The sequence below is a fragment of the Macaca mulatta genome, chromosome 13 (assembly GCF_049350105.2).
Source record: "Macaca mulatta isolate MMU2019108-1 chromosome 13, T2T-MMU8v2.0, whole genome shotgun sequence".
NCBI classification, from domain to species: domain Eukaryota; kingdom Metazoa; phylum Chordata; class Mammalia; order Primates; family Cercopithecidae; genus Macaca; species Macaca mulatta.
In genome coordinates this window covers 99,502,553-99,522,889 of record NC_133418.1, presented here as the reverse complement: position 1 = coordinate 99,522,889, position 20,337 = coordinate 99,502,553, and the positions used below count along the sequence as shown (strand labels likewise).

General features: G+C 41.5%; 1 protein-coding gene and 1 long non-coding RNA gene across 51 annotated transcripts in view; both read right to left on the bottom strand.

Annotated features, from left to right (window-relative positions):
• Positions 1-20,337, bottom strand: part of DTNB (dystrobrevin beta) — a 302,368-nt gene that overhangs the window by 108,671 nt on the left and 173,360 nt on the right. The gene's annotated exons all lie outside the window — the stretch shown is intronic.
• Positions 16,852-20,141, bottom strand: LOC144333886 (uncharacterized). The gene is made up of 2 exons (XR_013403018.1): positions 20,014-20,141; positions 16,852-18,037 (listed from the first exon to the last, which is right to left on the bottom strand). It is a non-coding gene; the product is annotated as an uncharacterized LOC144333886 (long non-coding RNA).

The following is a 20,337-nucleotide window of genomic DNA, read 5'->3' as shown; positions in this document are numbered from 1 at the left end:
TGTTTTTGGAGAGGTTATACTTAGCAATTCTTAGTGACTATTAAGGGACCACAGTCTTTATTGTTTTGCAGGTTTCGTAGTACATTCAAATAAAAGCGCAAGGGGAAATCTTTCAGGGAGAGCCAAGGAACCCAGACGTTAAAGAAGGATCTCTTCCTCTCTCCATCCATCTCTATGCATTTTTTTTTTCTTCTTAAACCAACTGCATTTCTGTGTAGGTATTTTTAAAAATGATTTTTCCATTTAATGGAGAGGATCCGAGATGGAAAGTAATTTGCAGGGAACATATTTTGGTCTCTTGATTTTTAAGCCATAGTACTATGCTTATTGTTCTACATTCCTCCCTTCGTGACAGGCGTCTAAGTAAGACATTGAGAATTGAAATGCGCCTCTCTAGGATAGAAGTCAATTTCCAGTTATTTATCTGACTACCTGTCTTCAGACAGATATCCACTTAGGTCCCAAACTTTCAAGACTATTAATGCTAGTGGCTGTGCTGAGTTATAGTGTGGTTGTTTTAGGTTGACTAATGATGGAAGTGAACACAGAGATTAGCCTACATTTAGTCCTATATTTATATTTTTGTCTCTGGTTCTTTTATATCAATTGCCCAACTGAAACAAGGAGACAATCCCTATGAAAGAACCAAACCCAGCACAACAGCTTTCTGGTCCTGGAAAGAGAATGGGCTTTTCTTTAATGTATTATTAGCCAAAAGAAGATAAAGACATTTTCACATTGCTTTCAGAACTAATATAGTTACCTGCTACATATATTTTTAAAATTTTTAATAAATAATAGAGACAAGGTCTCACTATGTTGCCTAGGCTGGTTTTGAACTCCTGGGTTCAAGTGATCCTCCCATCTCAACCTCCCAAAGTGCTAGGATTACAGATGTGAGCCACCATTCCCGGCCACCTGCTATATTTCAATATTAAAGATATCACTGCATTCAATTTCCTTTTTGGTATTCTCAGAGGAAAAATGAGAATAAAAAATTATAATTCCTAGAACATAAATCCATGCAATAAAATTTCATGATTTGTAACAATTTGTTCTGATACCACAAACATCTTTATAATCACCAATACCTCTTGGTATATATCATGTTCAACTATTATAGCACAAATTTCAAAGCTTCTTCTCTAATATTCAAAACCAGACAGTAATGGTTATATTATAAACTATAAATTAATCGTAACTGACCCCCAAATGTCACAGCCTTTCTGAACTCCTAACATGCTTTGCTAGAAAGACAGGCATATGTCTGCAGTTTAAAATGAAAGAAGCACTTGCAAACTTAAATGAGGTCTTTACTATAGAACCTCCACTAGAGCCACAATTCACCATGAAAGCCAACAGCTCAGATGCATTCTTAGAAGGCATAACATGGCCTGGGGAACATAGTGAGTCTCTGTCTCCACAAAAAAAAAAAAAAATTAGCCTGCTGGCCAGGCGCAGCGGCTCATGCCTGTAATCCCAGCACTCTGGGAGGCCAAGGCGGGTGGATCACAAGGTTGGAAGTTCAAGATCAGCCTGGACAAAATGTTGAAACCCTGTCTCTACTAAAAATATAAAAAATAGCTGGGTGTGGTGGCGGGTGCCTGTAATTTCAGCTACTTGGGAGGTGGAGGCAGGAGAATCACTTGAACCCGAGAGGCGGAGGTTGCAGTGAGCCGAGATCATGCCACTGCACTCTAGCCTGGGTGACAGAGCAAGACTCCATCTCAAAAATAAATACATAAATAAAATAAAATAAAATAAAATAAAAATTAGCCTGCTGGCTGGGCGCAGTAGCTCACGTCTGTAAAACTAGCACTTTGGGAGGCCAAGGCAGGTGGATGGCTTGAGACCAGGAATTCGAGACCAGCCTGGGCAACATAGCAAAACCCTGTCTCTACAAAAAAAATACAAAAATTAGCTGGGTGTGGTGGTGCATGCTTGCAGTCCCAGTTACTCAGGAGGCTGAGGTGGGAGGATCACCTGAGCCCAGAGAGGTTGAGGTTTCAGTGAAACTGAGATTGTGCCGCTGCACTACAGGCTGGGTGACAGAGTGAGATCCTGTCTCAAAAAATAAAAAATAAAAATCAGTCTGGCATGGTGGCACGTGCTGTAGTCCTAGCTACTCAGGAGGCAGAGGTGGGAGGATCATTTGAGCCTAGGAGGTTAAGGCTGCATTGACTATGATTGCACCACTGCACTCCAGCTTGGGCGACAGAGCAAGATCCTATCTCCCCCCCCCAAAAAAAGTAATACACTAAATAATGACTTCTGGCTCAAACAAACATACAAAACCTTCATTGTTCTTGTAAGACATAACTGAAAAGAGTATTTCCAGGTGTAAAGCAGACATTAATGCTACAAATTATAGAAACTTAAAAAAACAGAATTGGCACAACTTATTAGATTGGTTTTGCTGATTTTTAACATTTAAAACCAGTTGAGTACCTTGAGCACCAGATGTTCTGTATCTGTATCTTCCTTTGGTACAGATCTCAGCAAGGTATAGGCACTATTGAGTTTCATGATACCGAAATGGCCACCATCTATCACATGCTCCAGAAATGTGGGAGGTTCCTTCTTTGTTAATAAGATATACCATTTTTTCGATGGGATAGAAGCAGATGATGATATAGGTAGAAAGTATCTGGAGGTCAGTAGAGATGGTTTTTAAAAGACTTGGCAAGAATTTGGTACTTCTTAATTAAAGGGAAAGCATCACTGTTACTGCATACCTACTAATAAAAGATTACCTTTATTTCAATGACCTAACTGTATATAGATGGAGACAAATATGCAAGCAAATCATCACAATGCTATGTAATGAGTGCAGCAATGAAGTATGGTCGGCCCTCCATGTCTGTCGGTTCAACCAACTGCCGATGGAAATTATTCAGAGAAAAAGTTCCACAAAGTTCCAAAAAGTAAAACTTGAATTCACCATGTGCTGAGTACTACACTGAATCCTTGCGAAGGACGTGTGTGTAGGCATTGTGTTAGGTTTTATAAGTACTCTAGAGATGACTTAGAGTATATGGGAGGATGCACATAGGTTATATGCAAACACTATAAAACTCAAGTTTTATTTCAGGGACTTGAGCATCCTTGGGTTTCCGTATCTGTGGGTGCTCCTGGAACCAACCCCCATGGATCCCGAGGGACGACTGACAGACCAAGTGCTGAGAGCCACAGATGAAGATCAGGTACTTCTGCCTGGAGGAACAAGCGGCAAGAATCGTCATGGAAGGCCTCAGAGAGGAAGCATCATTGAGAAGAGTTTTCCAGATACAGAAAAAAAATTAAGAGAACCCCAGATAGAAATAGTATGTAAAATGGCATAGAAATCCAAAAATACATGAGAAACTGGGTCTAACTTATTTGACTAAAGGCATCTGAAAGGGAGTAGCTGGAAACACATCTAGAAAGCTAGAGGAGAGCCAGGATGTGAAAGGAGCTTGTCCTATCACAAAGTGAGAGATCTGAACTTTATATTGCAGGCAGCAGGGGAAGCACTGAATGTAAGTCAAAAATCGATGTGACCATCACATCATTTTAAAAGCTCACCCCAGAATCTTGCAGATGCTGGTCTTTTATCAAAAGTGTGCATGGGAATCATCTGAAAAGCTTTCCGTAAGATAAGATACCCAAGCCCTACCCTCAGTTCAGTGACCCTGAACTTCTAGGGGTGAGGGGAATCTCTCCCCCATATAATAAATAAAGATATCATGTAGGATATATTTGGAAGCAGGGGAATGGAAGCTGGGAGGCCAGGTATGAGGTTATGGCAGTTGCCCAGATCAGTGACTATGAAGATGGACAGTGGTACTGAAGATGGGGGCGAGAGAAACAGAAAGCTATTGTGAAGACAAAACCAGTAAGAGAGGGTGACTGATTAAGTACACAGGGTTAGGAAGTAAAGAGTAAGAGATTTTTACCTTGGCTACTGGGTGGTAAAATATCCGAACTAGAAAACACAGAGTAGGTAACAAGATCTGAGGTTGGAAAGGAGGAGGGATGGGTAGACAGAATGAGCAGGAAGGTAAGAGTGAATACGATTTCAGTTTGGAAATGGTTGGGTTTGAAGTACCATTGATAATAAGTACAGGTAAGTGGATGTCTAGAAAGCAGTTGAAAATAGAAGAATAGAACTCAGATAAAATGTCAAGTTTGAAAATATATGAGTGTCATTAAACAGTACCTGTTCATTTCAGTATTCTGAACACTAAAAACGTGCATTTACTTACTTATTTATTTATTGTTTTGAGATGCAGTCTCTTGCTCTGTTGCCCAGGCTGAAGTGCAATGGCGCAATCTCAGCTCACTGCAACCTCCACCTCCCAGGTTCAAGCGATTCCCCCCTCTCAGTCTCCCGAGTAGCTGAGATTAGGCATCTGCCATCATGCCCAGCTAATTTTTGTATTTTTTGTAGAGACGGGGTTTCACCATGTTGGCCAGACTGGTCTTGAACTCCTGACCTCAGGTGATCCATCTGCCACGGCCTTCCAAAGTGCTGTGGTTACAGGCGTGAGCCACCGAGTCTGGCCGAGAACGTACATTTATATTTACTGTTTTTAAGCGGGGTAGGAGAGGTCTGGGGACCTGTGCAGTGAGAGGGTGGCTTAGATAACAGAAACAGAGGTTCTGGTTATTGGGGAAACACATCTATTACAAAGCACAAATTGAGCTTACTGGTAGAAATAATTTTTTCATGCAGTTCCCTGGTGGCCAGGCCCCTCCAATTCATTCTGGTGATGCTCTGAAATACAGACTAACTAGAAACTAAAATTTCTACAAAATCTCTCTTAAGGGTTTTAAAATCATCTGTAAGAATAGATGAATAACTTGTACCTTTAAAAATATTTCAGGACAGATTATATATAACTGTGTATTTATTTCATTTATCGGATATTTGCCTACAATGTGGCAGGCACTGTGCTAGCTTCTGGGAATAAAAACTAAAAAGATGAAAACTTGAGTCTTACAAAGAAGAAAAACTTAGAAAAAATAATTATAATACAATGTAGTAAATACTTAATAGAAGAAAAACTGCTATATGCATGGAAAAATACTGAGATTATCTCATCCCATAAAGAAAAACATATTTCTAGGGTGTTAAAGAGTTAAATAGAAGCCAGGCATGATGGAGCACACCTACACTCCCAGTTATGCAGGAGGCTGAGGTGGGAGGATCATTTGAGCCCAGTATTTTGAGGCCAGCCTGGGTAACACAGCAAGACTCTGTCTCTTAAAGAAAAAAGAAGACTTAAATATAGATGTTTAACTATATAAATTAAGAGAAAATATATAGGTCTATGATAGAGAGGATTTTCTTAGCTAAAAACAATGGAAAAATTAGGAAAACATCAATTAATTTGAATTGTTAAAACTATCAGAAAAGAAGGAAAAAAGATTTTGAGGAACTACCTGAACAAATGTGAGACAGCAAAAATTAAGTGCCTAACACATACAGTATTCACACAAACTTACAAGAAAACTACAGGGATTCCAATTAGATAAATGGGTAAAGTAAACATATGTGTTTAAAAGGAAGAAATACAAATGACTCAAAATAAATTTTTTTTTTTTTTTTGAGGCGGAGTTTCACTCTTGTTGCCCAGGCTGGAGTGCAATGGCACGATCTCGGCTCACCTGCCTCCCAGGTTCAAGCAATTCTCCTGCCTCAGCCTCCCGAGTAGCTGGGATTATAGGCATGTGCCACCAGGCCCAGCTAATTTTGTATTTTTAGTAGAGACGGGGTTTCTCCATGTTGGTCAGGCTGGTCTCGAACTCCTGACCCAGGTGATCCACCCGCCTCGGCCTCCCAAAGTGCTGGGATTACAGGCGTGAGCCACTGCGCCTGGCCTAAGAAATTTAATTAAAAATTACAGGCTGTGCACAGTGGCTCATGCCTATAATCCTAGTACTCTGGGAGGCCAAGGCAGGAGGATCGCTTGAGCCCAGGAGTTGGAGACCAGCCTGGGCAACATGGCAAGACCCCATCTCTACAAAAAATTTAAAAATTAGCTGGGTGTGGTGGCACATGCCTGTGGTCTCAGCTACTCAGGAAGCTGAGGTGAGAGGACTGCTTGAGCCCAGGAGTTAAAGGCTGCAGTCAGCCACGATCAAACCACTGCACTTCAGCCTGGGTGACAGACTGAGATCCTGTCTCGGAGTGGGGGAAAAAACAATTACAGACCACTTTCTCTGGGAAAAATAATGATCTTTTTAAAAAGGCAATCCTTAAGAGTAGAGAGGATTTTCTGACATAGGTCCTTAATTTACTACTAGTCAAGAGTGAAAGTAAAAAGTTAAGCCAAATTTCTAGAAAGCAATTTGGCAATATGTCCATCAAAGATCTTAGAAAACATTCAAACACTTTGGCTCAGTAGTTCTCTTTCTAGGAATCAATTCCAAAGACTAATTAGAAATGCACAGAGAGATTTATATTAACAAATACTCAGGAAGTGTTATATATGATAGGATAATTTTGAAATTATCCTAAGTGTTCAAATATAAGGAAAGGAAAAGTAAACCATGGTATATCCATAATTACAGGATATTATGCTGTCATTAAATAATAGTGCTTATGAAGACTTTTTGATTACTTGGAAATAAGCTCAGCATATAGAAGGTAACAAAGAAGGGCAAGATCACAATGATAGCTGACAATTATTGAATATTTGATATCTATCAGGCACTTCAGAGCTTTAAATACATTATTTAGTCTATCTTCACAATAGTCATATAAAATTATTTATATGTACACATAGCACACTCAACTACATAATAAGCATAAAATGAAACATCTGGAGGAAATATGCTCAAATGTTAAGATAAGTGGAATTATGGGCAGTTTTTCCTGCTTGTTTATACTTTCCAACACTTCTCCAACCTTTTCAGTTTAATTTTTCCTGATTCTAAGAGAAAAAGATGTTTAATGTTAAAAAATGAGTCAAATTTCTAAAATGAGCCTATATTATCATCATTAAGAAAGCAAACAGAAGGAAAGTGTTATATGAGCATGCACGCATGCGCGCGCGCGTGCACACACACACACACAGAGGAAGAGCGAGGGAGGGGGAATGAGGGAGGAGAAACCATGCTGTAGAAGTTTGAGACTTTTAGTAGAAAACCTGTGAAATTGTTTGAGTAGATCCAAAGTTCCACAATTTCCCAACATCGTTACCACCATCACTCCTCAAAAATGAGAGTAAAGAAAACATCTTAGACCAGTCTAGATGATCTCCTCTACTACACTGTAAGAAATCTGTGATATTTTTACCATTATATCTGAAGTATCTGGCATAGTATGAGGCACAGAGTAGGTGCTCCTTAAATATTTGTTGCTCATGAGTCAGCGCCACGTTGTGGAATATAATAGGAGTAGAGAGTGGGTAAGAAGTAATCTATTATATTTAGGTGTGGTGAGACTATTCTCCAAAAATGGGATAATGACATTATTTGCTGTTATATTTGGTGGATGTATTTGTAGCATCTGCAGCGATAGTAGGCTTTTTTTCCCCCTTCACAGGGAACAGTGGCATATTCTTTTCTACTTAACTCTATTAATGTCTACTGCTTGGTCTGTCATTTTTTTCCTTCTACCATCTATGACTTGGTAATAGAATCAGCAGAGTGGAGAGTGTCTTTACTAATAATAGCAATATTTATTGAGTGCTTACTATATGGCAGACTAAGTTTGAACATTTTCCATGGATTCACTTCATTACACTAAGCCAGTGAAGTAGATACCATTATCTTTATTTTACAGATGATTAAAAAAAAAAAAAAACAAAAAAACAACAACTGAGGCATGGAGAAAAGTAATGTTTTTGAGGCCACAGAGCCAAATCATGGAAGCAAGAGGATTTGAACCGAGGCAGTGTGGCTCTGAGTGTGTGTTCTCTGTCATTTGAGAGTACTGTCTACTATCTTTCACGGGTACACTTTCAGGAAAACGTTTAAGGATATTTACTCTATTAAAAAAAAAAAGCCATGACGTTAACAGCATGACGTTAGATCATAGTTCCTGCTGTTTCTATAGGAAGATAAGGCAGTAATAGTTGCAGAGTATAGTTTTTGAGTGATTTACCCTTTCCCCATCATATTATTAGAACTCCTAAATGTCCTAAATGGCTCTCTGAACGTAAACCATCTGGCTTGAGATCTTATCAGGATAACTTTAAAATCTAATCTTCATTTCAAAGATCTTCTAGGTTTCTAATCTCAGCCTAGCAAAATACATACATTTCATGAGCAAATTATCTATTATATAAACCAGACTGTTGACTAAAAAAAAGTTTAACAATGGGCTTAAAATCAACATTGAGTGTTATGACTCATTTTGGCTTTTTGAATTGACTTATATTCAGGGGTAAACAATGTCTGGATAGGAGTCTCTAACCAAGGATGTGAAAGTACAATACTGATGTTGTGTAGACAAAATTTCCACTTAAAACTGCAAAGTTTTAAAGATGAAGGAGTAGGCTGGGTGCAGTGGCCCACACCTGTATTTCCAGCACTCTGGGAGGCCGAGGCAGGAGGATTGCTTGTATCCAGGAATTTGAGATCAGCCTGAATAACATAGCAAGACTCCATCTCTACTAAAAATCAAACATTAGCTGGGTTTGGTGGTACACACCTATAGTCCCAGGTACCCAGGAGGCTGCTCAGGGGAGGACTGCTTGAGCCTGGGAGGCTGAGGCGGCAGTGAGCTGAGATCACATCACTGCATTCCAGAGTGGGTGACAAAGTGAGACCCTGTCTAAAAAAAAAAAAAAAAAAAAAAGGAGGAAATGAACAAAGCCAGCTGAAGCCTGGAGGACAAGTGAGATTTGGGTTACTTGTCAGAGCTGTCCCTTTTCCCCAGGCCCTTTGATAGAGCCTCTTCTGTGGAAAGTCATGCAGACAGCCACGTACTTAACCCTGCCCTTTACTTTTAAATTTATTGGTGCATTAGCTCTTTCCACAGAACATTTCTTTTAGTTGTGGAGGTTAAGATTAGCGTCCTGCAATTCTCTTTTACACAGACAGCTGTCTGCTAGCCATGCATTTGGGGATCTTTAGCAGATTTTTTGGGGGTCTGTTTATTACTACTGGTGTGAAAGGGGAAAAGAATTTATTACGCCCTAATGCTTTCATTTGTTTGACTTCTTTTTTTGTATTCCCCATTAATAATGCTTTACAAAGGAGGTAACCATTTTAGCAAAATACATTTAATCTCTTATTAATATTTTTGCAGCCAGCTATTTCGTCCTCAACCCTAGACACCTATGTGACTTCTGAAATTATCTTCCCTACTCACTTGAATCAGACTTTTTTCTTCTTTTAGATGATGAAGCAGATTTCATCATACTTTAAAACAAATGCAAAACCCACACTATAGACTACTTCATTCTTTTTTTTTTTTTTGAGACGGAGTCTCGCTCTGTTGCCCAGGCTGGAGTGCAGTGGCGTGATCTCTGCTCACTGCAAGCTCCGCTTCCCAGGTTCACGCCCTTCTCCTGCCTCAGCCTCCCAAGTGGCTGGGACTACAGGTGCCCGCCACCATGCCTGGCTAATTTTTTGTATTTTTTTAGTAGAGACGGGGTTTCACCGTGTTCGCCAGGATAGTCTGGCTCTCCTGACCTCGTGATCCGCCCGCCTTGGCCTCCCAAAGTGCTGGGATTACAGGCGTGAGCCACCGCGCCCGGCCTTCACTACCTCATTCTTTTATCTATCAAACCTCTCCAGTCTCCCATCTCTCTCCAGCAAGCTGTTCTTCTTTTGCTTCTTCTAAGCCCCTGCTTTCAGCCCTTCTCCCAGCTACTTACCCTGGAATGTCCTTCATGGACTGGTCAAAGTTACACATTTTCTCACTTCTCTTATCAGAAAAACAGCTCCTGAAATTTCAGTAGCTCTAGAAAACCTTTCTAGTTACAAGCTCCATTTGCATACTATGGCTCCATGGGCCATAGTATGCAAACAAACAAAAATCCACGGCCTACTCATGCCTAGCACTGTTAGGGGTTTCAAGACAAAACAAAACAAGTTGAAGACTGTCCCTGCCCACAAGAAGTTTATAATCGGTCCTCATAATCATGTCATAGCAACAACAGATACGCTTTAGCTTAACATATTACAATTTTTAGATCAAATCCTATATGACGATAATTTACAACCAAAAACATGTAAGATCATTTATAACAAAGACTATAACTTATTTCATTTGATATAAATAAAAACCAGTACAACAAAATAATATGAAAAATCCTATGAAGTTAACAGTTACAGGATTTGTTGTGTATTTTGCATGCATTTCTTTACTTTTGCAGCATTGGGGAGAGTTGGCAGGTGGAGACAGTGCCTAAGCATTTGCTGAGTGTGAAAATGCATTAGCACTGAGCCAGGCCCCTCAGAAACATGACATGAATTCTTACTACTACTCATGGTGGTATTTTGCAAATAAAGAAATAAAAGTCAAAGAAGATAATGTGTTCAAGGTCACATGGTAGAATCAGTATTGGACACTACTTTTATCTGCTTCTAAAGCCACTGAATAGATCAAATCCACAAACACTCTTTTATTTCAGGCATCTCTGTATTATCCAAATAAATTTTTCGGATTAGAGTTCTCAAGAAACAATAAGTTGTCAAGTTTGAGAAACACCGCCCCAATTCAGGACTACCAGCTTCAAATCTAACTTGAAGTAGTTTAAGCGGTGAGGGGGAGCAGGGGGAGGAAGGGGAGTGTGGGGGGGTGGGGAAGAGGAACTTATTGGGCACCATAACTAAATACTAACTAAATTCATAACCAACTTCACGAAGGTAGGGGTGCAGCTGGCTTCCAGGATATTGGAATGTCATTAGGACGTTTACTGTTACCTTTGCTTAGATCTCATTTTAGGTCAGGCTTTACACATGGCCCACAGCTTTTTATGCTTAAGAAGAAATAGTTTCTGCCCAGCATTTCACAGCTTTACCACTGGAGAATAAAACCTCTTCCTTCAACCCAATTTGAAAATCCCCAGCAAAGCCTCTGGCCTGCCCTGAGTCACTTGCCTACTCTGGCATTCAGCAGGCCCCATGCTATGACTGGTATTCCTCCTGGAACATCACATTTAGCGCTGGGAGAGGAACAGGTCTCTAAGGAGAGAGCACTGTTCCCAGAAAAAAAAAAGGGAGGCTACAGAACAAATCAACAACAAAAAATGTTCACTTAATTAAAGATTAACTTTCTTCAAAAGAAAAGTATCAAATGGCAGTGCTCAGGGTGCAGGCACTTCAGCATCTCTGCTGCACAATGCATTAGAATGAAGGTGGTATTTCTCTTTTTTTTTTTTTTTGAGTCAGTGTCTCACTCTGTCACCCAGGTTGGAGTGCAGTGGTGGAATCTTGGCCCACTGCAACCTCCACCTCCCAGGCTCAAGTGATTCTCCTGCTTCAGCCTCCCAAGTAGCTGTGACTACAGGCACACGCCACCACACCAGCTAATTTCTGTATTTTTTATAGAGATGGGGGTTGTGTCATGCTGCCCAGGCTGGTCTCAAACTCCTGGGCTCAAGTGATCCATCTGCTTTGGCCTCCCAAAGTGCTAGGATTACAGGCATGAGCCACTGTGCCCGGCTTTCTCTCTCTCTTTGTAGTTACTACTACTCTTCAAAAATTTGTGGTTAGAGACCTATTTGTGGACCCTTAAGTGAAAACAATATATCGTCTAGAAAGAAAACCAGTGTTCTTATTATTCCATTATGATGAAGAGGACATAGGGATTACACTGATCTAAAATGCTGGTAAGCTACAGCTCTGGTGAAATATTTATTTATTTATTTATTTATATTTTTATTTTTTTTTTGAGACGGAGTTTCGCTCTGTTGCCCAGGTTGGAGTGCAGTGGCGCGATCTCAGCTCACTGCAAGCTCCGCCTCCCGGGTTCCCACCATTCTCCTGCCTCAGCCTCCCGAGTAGCTGGGACTACAGGCGCCCACCACCTCGCCTGGCTAGTTTTTTCTATGTTTTAGTAGAGACGGGGTTTCACTGTGTTAGCCAGGATGGTCTCGATCTCCTGACCTCGTGATCCGCCCGTCTCGGCCTCCCAAAGTGCTGGGATTACAGGCTTGAGCCACCGCGCCCGGCCAACTCTGGTGAAATATTAAGAAGCCCAGGTTCTAAAAGCCCTTTCAACTGCGATGATTCTGGTGTGAACAGTGTGGATCATTCTTGATTTCCTTCAGTAGCATGCTCTTTGTCTACCTCTATGTAATCGACCAACCATTTCTTGTTACTTCACTGGGTTCTATGGTTTTCTGCCAAAGCAAAGAAGTTAAACAAACAAGGAAAAACACCTTTTGGAAAACCACGATGTTAAAAAAATAAGCATTTGGTACTATAAGTGTAGCATAAATATCATGTTACATACTTACAATGAGGTTTCTGATTTCTAGGAAGTGCATTTAAGTTTACTGATCATGTACAATTAATTAACCAATTTGTTAATATAAAAACTCCCCTACCAACAGACATATATGCCTCAATTTTTATTTGTAGCAATTTAGTATAGCCATTTGTGGTATGAGACTTGTTTAATGAACTATTTCTCAGGAACGAAAAGTTTACCACAAATCCATTCACCACTAGATAGTGTCTAGAGACACTGAGAGGAAGCCAGATATCTCGAGATCTCTAGCTCTAGAAAGGGACAGAATTGTAAAACGAGACAAAAGTTAGGAAATTAACTATTTAACAATATTGCTCAATTTAGCATCATTATGTTGAAAAAGCAGTCAAGAGTCTTATAAACTGGATCATCTAATCAACAGAAATGTATTTTTTTCTTTAAAAAACCTTTCCATGATGAATCCCTCCTTCCTTGTTCTCCTTGTTCATTAAACTTAGGAAGCTGTTCCTACACTACGTAGATGCTAAGTCCCGTATTTATGAGGAGAAAAGATGGCATCTTAAAAGCTTTGACAAGTTACTGCTCACAGAGGGTCAATGAAATGCGTGATACAGGGTCATTTCCTGACCTGTTCACATGGTCATTAACTGAAATGTTTTCCAAAATGTAAATGAATTCACTGCTACAGAAGACAGGCTGACTCTCACATATTCTTTCCAAACAAGAAGAGATATAGTGGGGCTGGGCGCGGTGGTTCACGCCTATAAGCTCAGCACTTTGGGAGGCTGACGTAGGCGGATCACCTGAGGTCAAAAGTTCAAGACCAGCCTGGCCAACATGGTAAAGCCCTATCTCTACTAAAAATACAAAAATAAGCCAGGCATGGTGGTGGGTGCCTATAATCCCAGCTACTTGGGAGGCTGAGGCATGAGAATCGCTTGAACCTGGGAGGCAGACGTTGCAACGAGCTGAGATTGCACTACTGCACTCCAACCTGGGTGACAGAGCAAGACTCTGTTTCAAAAAAAAAAAAAGATAATAGTGGGCTGTCCCTAAAATAGAAACTCCCTGGGAAGTTTTAGGGGCTCTAGCATCTTGCCAAAAATAAACATAATCATTATCAGCCCAGCACTTAAGGTAGCAAAAACATAAAGGCAAAGAATAGCTATTAAACCTTTACACTCTGTAGCAAAGCCTTCTTTCCCTACAGATCTGGCTTCTAATGCGTTACGTTGCTGTTGTCTCTAAGGATACAGAACAATCACATAACAAAGGGTCTTCTCTACAAGGTAGTCTTCCCCACAGAGCATTTTGGGAAAAAGGAGGCACAAGAGGACAACTCATTAGAAGGCAAACACATATCTGCTCTGCACCAGCAAGTCCACAAAGCAGTCAAATGACAGGACAGGAAGACAGAGGTAGGACACAGTGTAGGTACCACTCCTTGGAAGCTTAAAAATGAAACACACCTACTTGCAAAAGAATTCAAGTCTTGCTGCAAATCCGTAGCCTAATGAACCCGGTCAGCAATTCCACTCTGATGAGGACTTTAAGGAGCACTCCCACCTCCTCTCCAAGGGCCTCTTCTAATTGCCAACTCTTGATAAGAAAGTAGCCTGCAGAACTGCGTCTGCCAAGCAAACCAGGTATGTAGCTATCAGGAGGTAGGGAGAACCAGTAAGGCTTGATTTTTTTGTTTTGCTGAAGAGGAGTTAATGGGAATGCAAGCAGGGTGAAAAAATAGGACGATGGTGTCTGTCTACCGCTTTGATGCAGACAGCTCCTTAATTCATAAAGGCAGCTTATCCGAGGGCAGCTGAAACAAAAGGGCTATCCAGTGCGAGCTGCTGAGCAGGCTCTGATGGATGTCTCTGGCAGGGTAGTCCCATCGTGAGACTGTCTCTGCCACTCAGAGTCATTCTGTGGCCTCTTATTTATTTCATGTAGTCAATAGCTCCTAAAACTGTGTTCCTGGTTTCTATCCCCACTGCCACCATCACATTTCAGCCCTCATTTGGCTAGTGTTACTTAAATATTCTAAGTTTTCTATTGGTTCATGGGTGTCCAGGGAACCTTTCTATTGTTGCTTATCTGATTTCTCGCAGCTAAAATTATTTTCCTAAGCACAGCTCTCATCACGCCACCATTCTGCCCCAAATCATCAATTCACGACTAGTCTCCCAAATTACAACAAAACTCTTTGTCTGTGTAGGCACCACCCAGAGAGCACAGCCTCAGTCTCCCAGGGCCTCCTCACTCTCACCACTTCTCCCCCTTCCTACACTGTTCAAACACAGGTCCGGAAATTTTCTGGCACAATAAAACAAAAACAAAAACAAAACAAAATGACAAAAACTCCACAAGTATTTACACTAAAAGTAGAGGTAGTCAAAATGAAACCCTTACTAATACCTCAGTGCCCAGGAAATAATTCTATTATTTACTTAGATAAATGAAGAGATGAGAAAAGCCAAGCCAACAAATCAGACAACCAACTAGTGTGACTGTTAATATGCACACTTGGATATCCAAAATAAGAGCCTAAATAAAATGGATGCACGTGTTAGATACTTAGCAGAAAATGAAAGAGTTGATTCATATCAGAAATATAATAAAAACAAAATAACAGTGGGATATCATCTTTCAAGGCTACAAACTCTAAGGATACAGATGAGGGACATAGTGCAGAATGAGAAGGGCAGTGTGAACAATAATGGGTCAAATTAATTACAGGAAAAAACTACAGGCCGGGTGCAGTGGCTCACTGGGAGCACACTGGGAGGCTCAGGCAGGTGGACTGCTTGAGCCCAAGAGTTTGAGACCAGCCTGGGCAACATGGTGAAACCTCATCCCTACAAAAGAAATACAAAAATTAGCCAGGTGTGGTGGTGTATTCCTGTGGTTCCAGTTATTCAGGAGGCTGAGGTGAGAGGATTGCTTCAGCCTGGGAGGTTGAGGCTGCAGGGAGCCATGATCGTGCCGCCACACTCCAATCTGGGCAACAGAGTGAGACCCTGTCTCAAAATAAATAAATAAATAAATAATAAAATAAAAAAAGATCTGCAGAATGTTTGAGATTATGAGATTGAAATACCATAATTGTATAATGAAAACATATCAGAGTTGGGCACGGTGGCTCACGCCTATAATCCCAGCACTTTAGGAGGCCAAGGCGGGTGGATCACCTGAGGTCAGGAGGTTGAGACCAGCCTGGCCAACATGGTGAAACCCTGTCTCTACTAAAAATAGCAAAATTAGCTGGGCATGGTGGTGGGGTGCCTGTAATCCCAGCTACTCGGGAGGCTGAGGCAGGAGAATCGCTTGAACCGGGGAGGCGGAGGATGCAGTGAGCTGAGATCGTGCCATTGCAAAACAAACAAACAAAACAAAACAGAAAAAACCCTATCAGGAAGGAAAGGGGGACAGTGGAGAGTGGGAGAAAGTTTGGGGAAACTGGGTTCTGGCTCCAACTCTGGTACTAAGTGGATTATGTGACCTGCATGACTTTGGACAATGAAGCCCTGTGTGTCTCAGCTAACTGGTCTGTGAAATGACAGGGGCTGGTCCTTGAGCACTGATTTTCACATTCTGTGCTCTGGGGATCTGAGGATGCCACAGGGTGCTTCAGTGACCATGGTGGGTCACTGAAGGGGAACAGACGAGGGGTGTCAGGCCCCAATCTTGTTCCAGTAAGAGTAGCTCCACTCCTATTCCACATAACATTTCATAGGAATAAAATGTCCTACTGCTTTTTTAAAAAGTTTGAACACCCCTTTCCTGACTACAAAATTTAAATTAGAAGTCCCTGCTATATTCTCTCATAGTATCCTCTTCTTTTTTAATAATACTTATCATACTTTGCTATTATATGTAATTAGTTTTTATTTGTTGATTGGTCTCACTTATGAGCTTGTAAGCGTTGTGAGAGCAGGGACCCTAGTACTTGTTTCATCTCTGTCTTCATTGTATTCACCATGTGTACTGAAAACCACGACCGGAACACAGCGGTTGCTCAACAAATATTACTTCAATGATGAATGACTCTCTTATAGCTGAGCTTTTATACTTCTACTTACCATTCTCTTTTTCTGGTTTTGTTTTGAGACAGGGTCTTGCTCTTTCACCCAGGCTGGAGTATGCTGGCATGATTACAGCTCACTACAACCTCAAACTCCTGAGCTCAAGGGATCCTCTTGCCTCAGCCTCCCAAGTAACTTGGATTACAGGTGCACCACCATACCCAGTACATTTTTTAATTTTTGTATTTTTGTAGAAATGGGATCTCAATCTGTGGCCAGGGCTAGTCTTGAACTTCTGGCCTCAAGCAATCCTCTTGCCTCAGCCTCCCAAAGTACTGGGATTACAGGAGTGAGCCACTGTGCCAGGCCATCTACTTACCATTCCAATCTACCTCAAGCAACTTATTGGCTGAAACCCAAGAGTGTCAATTGGTGGGGGTGGCTCGCCTGACATGAATCTTAAACGGAAAAGATATCCAGACAAGGAATTCAAAGAAGGCTGGTGGATAGGCCATTTGGGATAGCAAAAATCTGTGAGTGGGAGTAGTAATGAGGCCTAAACAGGCATACACCCAACCGAAGCAGCAGCGCTCCTTGTGCGTACTAAACACATCAGGCCAATTACGCTGTTCAATCATTCTTAGCATCTCATTTCTGGACCAAAAGAACCTAAAAGAAATTTAAAATGCCCCAAGACATTAGAGAATTTGCCAAGGGAAAGAAAAACCACATACCATTTCATTAAAATGTGTATCTAAGTCTCTGCTGAAAAGACCACACAGTGACCTTAGGAGACAGTGCTTTGCCAGTGAACCGTAAATCAGCTGCTAAAGCAGTCCAGAGACTTCAAGTCAGTAGAGTGAGCACATGCAGAGAGCTCACCCTTCTGTGCCAAAAAAAATGACTTAAAGATACAAACATAAATTAATGCATGCATAGCTACGACCAAAACAAAAAAGGAAACTGTCTTTATGCCTAAACAAAATGAAAAAGTAGTATCCTCTAAGGAAGAAAATGAAGAACCATAGTGGTGAGCAAGGGCTGCTTCTCAGCGGCCATGAGCTACACACAGAAGGACTGCAGGCCACTTTTGAGGAGGCTGGAAGAACCTGGGTTCTGACCCCCATGGGCCTCCCCCGCCCCAAAAGCAGAGAAAACAGAGCATCCAAAAAGCTTCAAATATTTAAGATTCTCAGGCCCCTAAAGGATAAAACAGCATCCATCAAATGTTCTGAAAAATAACCAATTAGAGACTTTAAAAATGAAAACCATAGTTATTGAGACAAAAGAAAACTGAATACAGCTAAAGACTGATGAACAAAAAAAAAAAGTTAAGTGTAAAAGCTAGATATAGAAGTTTTTTTTTTTTTTTCTCTTGTGAAACAGGGTCTCACTCTGTCACCTAGGCTGGAGTGCAGTGGCGGGATCATAGCTGCTAATGCAACCTCCAACTCCTCAGCTCAAGGGATCCTCCTGCCTCTCAGCCTTCCAACTAGCTGGGGCTACAGACACATGCCACCATGCCCAGCTAATTTTTTATTTGTTTGTTTGAAATGGAGACTTGCTCTGTCACCCAGGCTAGGGTGCAGTAGAGAGATCTCGGCTCACCGCAATCTCCACCTCCCAGGCTTAAGTGATTCTCCTGCCTTAGCCTCCTGAGTAGCTGGGATTACAGGTGTGAGCCACCATGCCCAGCTAATTTTTGTATTTTTAGTAGAGATGAAGTTTCACCATGTTGGCCAGGCTGCTCCTGAACTCCTTACCTCAAGAGATCAGCCTTGGCCTTCCAAAGTGCTGGGATTACAGGCATGCGCGACCGTGTCCAGCAATCCAAAAGTTTTAAAGTGTATATTTTAGGGTTCAGACAAACTAAAGAGAATGAAAGAGAGGCGACAGTATCTAAACAGACAATGGCTGAAAATTTTTCAGATGGAAGACATGAGTCTTCAGAAACTAAGAATCCTGAGTATTAAATTAAATTAAATAGAAATTCAAAAAGCTTATACACAGATATGTTATAGTAAAACTTCAGATTATTAAAGTATTAAAAAAAATCCTGGCCAAATGCAGAGGCTCATGCATGTAATTCCAGCACTGTGAGAGACCAAGGTGGGAGGATCACTTGAGCTCAGGAGTTCAAGACCAGCCTGGATAACATAGTGAGATGCTGTCTCTACAAAAATAAGACATTAGCTGGGCACGGTGGTGCACACCCGTGGTCTTAGCTATTTGTGGGGCTGAGGTAGGAGGATTGCTTGAGCCCAGGGAGGTGGAGGCTGTGGTGAGCCGTGACTGTCGCTGTCTCAAAACAAAGTAACAACAACAACAAAACAAAAACAAAAACAAAGAAATCCTAAAAGTTACTAACAAAATGAGACATTCAACAAAAAGGAAGGAGAATCAGATTGCCATCAGCAAAACTGATTATAACAGAGGAGTGATACCTTCAAGTAATGAAGAGAAAACAACTTTGGCTGGACTCTCAACCCAGTAAAACTATCATTTAAGACTAAGTGGGTGCATCACAACCATTAGACAAAGAAAAAGAAATAAAAGATGTCCAGACTGGGGCTTGCCACAGTGGCTCACTCCTGTAATCCCAATATTTGGTAGGCTGAGGCAGGAATATCGCGAGGATCACTTGAGCCCAGGATTTCAAGACCAGCTTGGGCAACATGGCGAAACCCCATCTCTAAAAAAGTATAAAAATCAGCAGGGCGTGGTGGTGTAAGCCTATGGTCTCAGCTACTTGGGAGGCTGAGGTGGGAGGAACACCCGAGCCCGGGAGGGCAAGGCTGCAGTGAGCCATGATTGTGTCTCTGCATTCTAGCCAGAGTGACAGAGCGAGACCCTATCTCCAAAAAAAAAAAAAAGGCCAGACTGTGAGGCTGTGAAGGAAGAAGTCAAGAAGTCAAATTATCTCTATTTGCCAATGACATGATCTCATACATAGAAAACCCTAGAGTCCACACAAAGGAAGCTATTAGAGTCAGGTGCAGTGGCTAACGCCTATAATCCCAGCACTTTGGTAGGTTGAGATAGGAGGATCACTTGAAGCCAGAGTTTGAGACCAGACTGGACAACATAGAGAGAGTCTCTCTCTACAAAAACAAATTTTTAAAATTAGCCAGGTGTGGTGGTGCTTGCCTGTGGTCCTACTACTCAGGAGGCTGGGATGAGAGGACCACTTGAGCCCAGGAGTTCAATGCTGCAGTGAGCTATGATGGTGTCACTGTACTCCAGCCAAAGTGACAGAGCAAGACCCTGTCTCTAAACAAACCAACCAACCAAGCAAAACTATTAGAGCTAATAGACAAGTTCAGCAAAGCTGCAGGACACAAGATCAATATTACAAAATTCAATTCTATTTCTATATATTAACAGTGATCTGAAAATGAAATTAAGAAAAGAGGCCGGGCACAATGGCTCATGCCTGTAATCCCAGCACTCTGGGAGGCCGAGGTGGGCGGATCACGAGGTCAGGAGATTGAGACCATCCTGGCTAACACAGTGAAACCCCGTCTCTACTAAAAAAAATACAAAAAATTGGCCAGGCGTGGTAGCGGGTACCTGTAATCCCAGCTACTCGGGAGGCTGAGGCAGGAGAATGGCTTGAACCCTGGAAGCAGAGCTTGCAGTGAGCTGAGATTGTGCCACTGCATTCCAGCCTGGGCAACAGAGCGAGACTCCGTCTCAAAAAAAGAAACCAAAAACCAAAAAAAAAAAAAAAAAAAAAAAAGAAGAGTTTTATTTACAATAGAATAAAAAATATGTAGAAATAAATTTAGCCTGGCTGGGCACAGTGGCTCCCGCCCCGTAATCCCAGCACTCTGGGAGGCCAAAGTGGGCGGATCACCTGAGGTCGGGAATTTGAGACCAGTTGGCCAACATGGTGAAACCCTGTCTCTACTAAAAACACAAAAATTAGTTGGGCGTAGTGGC